Source organism: Anser cygnoides, chromosome 5 (genome assembly GCF_040182565.1).
Source record: "Anser cygnoides isolate HZ-2024a breed goose chromosome 5, Taihu_goose_T2T_genome, whole genome shotgun sequence".
Lineage (NCBI taxonomy): Eukaryota > Metazoa > Chordata > Aves > Anseriformes > Anatidae > Anser > Anser cygnoides.
The window spans coordinates 18,651,231-18,657,492 of record NC_089877.1 but is presented as its reverse complement, the minus strand read 5'-3'; the positions used below and the strand labels follow the sequence as shown (position 1 = coordinate 18,657,492).

The 6,262-nt window shown below is 40.2% G+C and overlaps 1 long non-coding RNA gene across 1 annotated transcript; it reads left to right on the top strand.

Moving 5' to 3' along the window:
• Positions 1–1,728: 1,728 nt before the first annotated feature.
• On the top strand, positions 1,729–5,813 carry LOC106044748 (uncharacterized). The gene is made up of 3 exons (XR_010831657.1): positions 1,729–3,849; positions 4,245–4,354; positions 4,456–5,813. It is a non-coding gene; the product is annotated as an uncharacterized lncRNA (long non-coding RNA).
• The last annotated feature ends 449 nt before the right edge of the window (positions 5,814–6,262 follow it).

The window sequence follows — 6,262 nt, the reverse complement described above, 5'->3', positions numbered from 1 at the left end:
TTGAGAATGAGAACATACAAAATCCAGGAAGAATGAGAGCCCACCTAACAAAGAAGGAAGCACCTAGGGAGGAAACCCGCAGTGTCTGAAGTCAAGAAAGAGAAAAATGAAAAAGTCAGAAAGAAAGGTACTCTGTCAGAACCATTCACTGAAGTCCCAGAAGAGTTGTGCACTAAAACATCATGTTCCTTTGAATTTAGCTATCTTTTATGAGCAACAGTTGAAAAATGAGTAACAACTGATCTTTCACATATGTAACCTTACGACCTGACATGGGATCTTTCAGTGGGGCTGGAAAGCACGGCAGAAATTCAGCAGTTTGAAACGTGAGCACTTGGATCTTAGATTGCCCTTTTGTCACATCACAGCTCTGCTCTCAGGATTTGCATCGTGTTGGGTCTCCAGCTCACCCTCTGCATGGGGGAAAATTCCACTTTTTTTGTATGTGCAGATGCGCATACTTCAATTGATGAGATTGTGCTACTTTATTCACATATTCATTTGTATTTCAAGACCTTCTCTTTAGTCACTCTTACTGAGCAAATACAAAGAAATCAAAAGGGGACTAGAAATTTGAATAATACATACTTCACTGATATTTCTATATTAAAAAAATGCTAATAGTTCTTTGGCTCAACTTTGCTTTTTTTTTTTTGGGGGGGGGGTATTCAGTATTTTTTTCTTCTTAGAAGATGAATTGCCTCTTCATAAGACAAAGGAAACAGTATTCCATCTTATGAGTGAACCATCTGTGGTGGGAAATAATCCACTGTCTAGCTAGGAAAAGAAATGAGGCAGCATAATATGCACATGCCAGGGATTTACTTTCCAAGTCATTTCAGCTGAAGGAATGATAAAGCTTTCCTTTAATTTCAAAATATGTCTCATTTGAAAAAAAAAAACAAACACAAAAACAATTATCGAGGTGTAACAGTTTCCTTTAATTTACTGTATATGAACAGCTTATTTCTTGCTCTACTAGCTTGTTGGTGCCCCCTTGTGTTTAAAAGAACATGATAAATATCTATTGTATTTGTCAATCTTTTAAGACACAAGATTCCTCCTGAAGAAGAACTTAAATAACTATAACTGATCAAGGTATGGATACTAGTGCAGAAGGAAAAAAACAAACAAACAAACAAAAAAAAAAAAACAAAAAAACACAAACAACCCTTTTCTTAGGAATTGAAAACAGACTTTTAGCTTACATTTCTTTTTTCAGAATAATTTTTAGATATTTTCAGATGTTTCAAAACCACTAACAAATTAAAGATATTGATAAGTTTCTAGCAACTGTATTTTTAAAAGTATTTACACAAATGGCCAAAACAAACATTGGGATTTTTTCTCTTTATTCTGTTCAGGTATATTATTCTCATGTATATAATCAGTGAATTAATTGATACTCTTTATTATATGATGGTGAAAGACATCTGAGGACTTGTTTTCATTATTGTAAGGCATGTGGGTTTTTAGGTGTGCAACAAGAAGAACCACCATGTCTTTCAGTCCCAGAATGAACACAAACAGATTCGGACCAGCAGGCATGCTGCCAAATCCATGTTTTGCGGGGGTCCTGGTTAACGGCAGAAAATTGCATTCATCTAGTCTGTTGTGATTTAGGAGCATAGGATGAGGCACGTCAGCAAGCCAGGAGCTGGAAGAAAACTACCAGACTGTGGCATCAAGTTATTAGAAGAGCAGTGACCAGACACAGGGTAAGTGGGTGGCAAGCATCCTAGCACAGTACAAGAATCCAGAAAACTTGTGAGCTGTTGAAGGAAAATCCTGTGTTTTGAAAGGAAATATTCAAAAGTTGTTTTTGAGATGTTTATGAATCACCAGAATTTTTTGTACCTGCTTCCTATTTTGATCTACATAAGCAACGATCTTCCAAAAAACCTCTCAAATTCAAATTTCACCCGTGGTCAGCATGAGGCTGCTGTGATTTGAATTCTGGAGGGCAGCTCACCTCTGAAAGAAAATGACTGTATCTCGTACCTCTTGGATTGCAACCCTGACAAAAATAGTATTGATCCATTAATTGCAGGCGGATGTCTGTTTGACAGTCTCGAGGATGATCTACAAAAATTCTCAAATGACATATTAACTCCTGAGTGGTGCAATTAAAGAGATTTATTAAGATTAGGTGGAGAAGGTGACATTAAAGCCAGAGAAGTGGCCTGGATGTCACACCTACTCTGATGTGTGGCAACAGCTGATCGGCGATGTTCTACCTCAGTTTAGTCATGGTGAATAAGACACCATGAGTGTACGAAGACTTACTTCTATCCCTTCTCGTCCAACCCTCTCTTCTCGTCACCCAGCCTAGCCCATAGTTACTGGCTTCAGTGTCACTTTGGTTTTGCTGTCCCTTCCTGACTTGCTGGACTTTCCACCCTGACTTATGCTGATGATGTTTTGAGGAGCAGCAGCGGGAAAGCACCAGACCCAGCATCGCCTGTGTGCTCTTAACACACCAGTGCGTGCTGAGGGCTGTCAGTGATGCACTTTGTGTACAATAACAAGTGACGTGATTTTGTTACTCTTAATTATCTGCCTGGACATAGACAAGCTATCTATATTTACAGATGTATTGCTGGAAAGTATGCTGTGTTCAGTCTGACCAGGAAACAATCACTGCCGCATTATTTTATTTATATGGATTCAAAGCACAACATAAAAATGTCTATATTCTTTCTTGTATCCATTTATGTTCAAAAATATGTACATGAGCATAAGCCAGTTCTCCAAGATCAACCAAAATTCACAACAACAAAATTGACGGCCATACCTAATTAACAAGGCAAGCACTCATCTATTGCATGTGATGTTCTGTCTTGCTAAGATCTGCAAACTCTGCCCAGGATAAATGCATGTGAAAAATACTCTTCTTTAAAATTTTCCTAAATTTATTTCTCTCAGTACCTGTCCTGCAGAAACACAGAAGCTGGAGGCTGGAGAAGTGAGCACAACCGTTTCTTTAACCAGCTCATCATCCTTGATTTTTTTCATGCAGGTCCTTGGATATTTGTGTTATGGCAAATACTGGTGAATCTCTCTGAATTTGCATTTGACTCACAGCACTGGGCTGAACCCTGAGCACGTTGTTCCCCTGTTTCCAGGGAATCTTCAGAGGGCCTGGCTAAATTCATGATTCATGTGTTTAAACCACAAGCTCCTTGGAAATAGATTGAGGATATTAAAATAGATAATGTAACCAGTTAAAACAACAACAACAACAAAAGCCTAGCAAACACCTGTGACCAGCAGTTGTAACTGAGTATATGTAAGTCCAGAATTTAAATATACAATTCAGTGACAGTCCTATGTGTAATTTCAGTGCTGATGAAAGGACCTTCTAAGATCTGTATGCTACCTGGGAAATAATTGCTAGGCATAGATCAGTGAGACTTGTGCTAAGTAATTAGATTCTGAAAAAGCAGCCATATGATTGTGCATAATGTTATCCAAATATTAGTTGTGCTACAACCGGGTACTATTATAACAGCTCTTAACTCATTCATGCAAGTCTTAACCTACTACTTTTAGTGAAGTGTTGCTGTAAAATAATGGTCTTAAATTACCAGTTGCCACTGCATAAAACACTCTTGTGATGGGATCAGGTACGCAGCAATGGCAGCAGCTGGGGCAGAGCTAACGGAGACCCCAGCATCCTCCCAGCTGTAGAAGCAGCTGGGTAGAGAGGGGCAGCCCTGTTCTGCGGGAAGATGGGAGCCGTGGGAAGGATATCAGCAGGGAACAAGGAGGCTTCTGGCTACTTTTCCTGTGGCACCTGGGCTGGCTGCAGGAAGGGGAAGTTGGTCTGGGCTCTTGGCTGCCTGGGAGGTGAGTGCTGGGGGGCACGGGTACCGGGACTGTAGGGGCAATCTCTGTTCCTCCAGGGAGTAAGTGCCTCATAGAGCATTGTGAGAGGAGCCCTGGGAGGGCAGGTGGCTGTGAGGAGGGTCTGGAAGCAGCAGCAGGTCCTTCGGGAAGCGTTATCCATGATCAGATCTCTGAGCTCTCGCTGTTATTAATGTAGTGCTAAAAATGTGTCTCTTAGTGGGCTGTCAGTCTATGCCGGGTGCTACTTCTACTGCCTCTCTGCCCTGTAGATGTCTTGAATAGCACAGGAGCTATGGTCTTCTAGTATCCAAGCTACTTAAAGAGCATTAGTTTGAATCACGGTTAAGTGTCTCATTGTATCTCAAAAGAAAAAAACTTCGCTGCTTCCTCTACAGATGGTGCAACCGTGGCAGGCTCACAGAAGTCAGAGTGGATCACAAATACTAAATGCATGTCAAGGGAGATGCTGTCTTCTATAAATGTAGAGTGACATGTCGAGTCACAGGTAAATATATCACCCTTCTTCCTCTGTATGATTCAAATGGCAGTTAAGCTATGAGAGTCGCTTCTAGGAAGCAATTTTCTTCTTTTTTTTTTTTTTTAAAGTTCAGAGCTTAAGACCAAAGATATTGAGTCAGGTCATAGCACGCAACTGCAGATTGCACAAAAACATTTTAGGCTGATTTTTTTGCTTTGGACTGTACGCCACAAAAAGGAAAACAAGAAAGATCCATGAAAATTCTTCTTAATCTTCCTATCCCGGTTACCTCAAGCTCCAGTTCAAGAAGGTAATCAATAGCTGCTGTTAACTGTTAGCCACAGAGATCAAAGAGAAGGGAATGTACATTTTCATGTCTGTTGCAAATGGCTATGGATCGATGGACTTGTGCTACAGAGGAAGGGATTGAGATGAGAAACTGGTGCAAGGATCATTATATGTACAGCACTAGATTTCCCCAGAAGCTTGAAACAGATGACGGAGATCTCATAAAAATGAACCAGGAAAACTCAGATCACCAGTAGCTTGAGTCCATTTGAATCTCTCTTGGGATAGAGAGGGACTGGACCCAAAGACAAAGGGTTAAAGAAAATGGAGTGGGCTCTGCTTTGCTTCCCCACCCCTTCGGGCAGTGCAGCTGGGCTAGTGCCACAGCTGTAAGAATTTCCTTCCATCAGTAGCAAGGGGAGAATTTGAGACTGACTGTGACTCACATGGTCTGAATCAAATCTTTTCCCTTGCTGTTCCTGTGAACACGGTTTACAGCATCTTCTAATTTAATTTCAAAGTCCTGGCCAGGATCTTGGGTGGTGTTGCCTTCAACTGTAAATTGCAGAGGGAAGCAGTGGGAGGTTCCTCAAACTTTTGTAAAATGACACTTGGAAACTTCAGCAGCATTAATGGGAAAACCCTGCATGTATCCATAATGGCTAAGAGTAACTAGTGCAATCTCTTCATGGGGAAATGACAAAGGGAGTCGTTCTCACATGCAGAAAGCAGTGTATTTTGTCTTAGAACTTTTTTTTGCTCTTATGCAGAATAACTTAATTTTTCATTTTGATTACATCGTCTAAAACTGCGGGAATCAGTCATCCCAAATATATATTCTTGACTTAGGGAATGTGTGGTGACCCTGAATGTGCTTCTGCTGTTGGCACAGGCAAAAAGCTATGAAGCAGTGGATGATTTCTGCTACAGACGTTGTTTGATTCAGTCCTTAAATTGCATTCAGATTTGACCATATATTTGGCATACTAGATATTACCATTTGCAAACTGTAATACTGTTCTCACTCACCTCTGGCAAAATGTTAAAACAAAAAGCCAGGAGTGTTGAAGATAATATTTAATATAAGCATGTACAGAAGCACTAGGAAGATTGAGGCATTGATAAAATAATGTTTTAGTAGTATTTGCTTAATTCCAACACAACTATGCTTGACTTAAATGAGATCATAACAAATTATTTGTGTTTTAGGTACGTGAGCTCTATATAAAGGCAAAGCGCTATATAGACAAGAGCCTTGCCATACTCTGTCAGATCCGAGGTCCACCCAGCCCAGGACCCAGTGTCTGTCAGTGGTAAGTAGCAAGGAAAGGAGATAAGAAACAGAACATCCTTCCCCACAAATGCCTTTCCAACAACCAGGGGCTTAAGAGCTTACACAGCTGAAAATTATATCCAGACTGCTTTGTACAGTAGACACCACTGAACCTATTTTTCATGAATGTTTCACATCCTCTAGAAACGAAAAAAAAGGCAAAAAGAAAGCTATGCTTCTGGCCACACTTGTACTGCATGAAAATCTCACAATGCTTGGCATCCATAGTTTTGCTGTATTTAATACTATTGAATAATTTATGTAATAACACTATGCACTCAATATGTTAGATGGAAAAAATACTACCTCCTGAT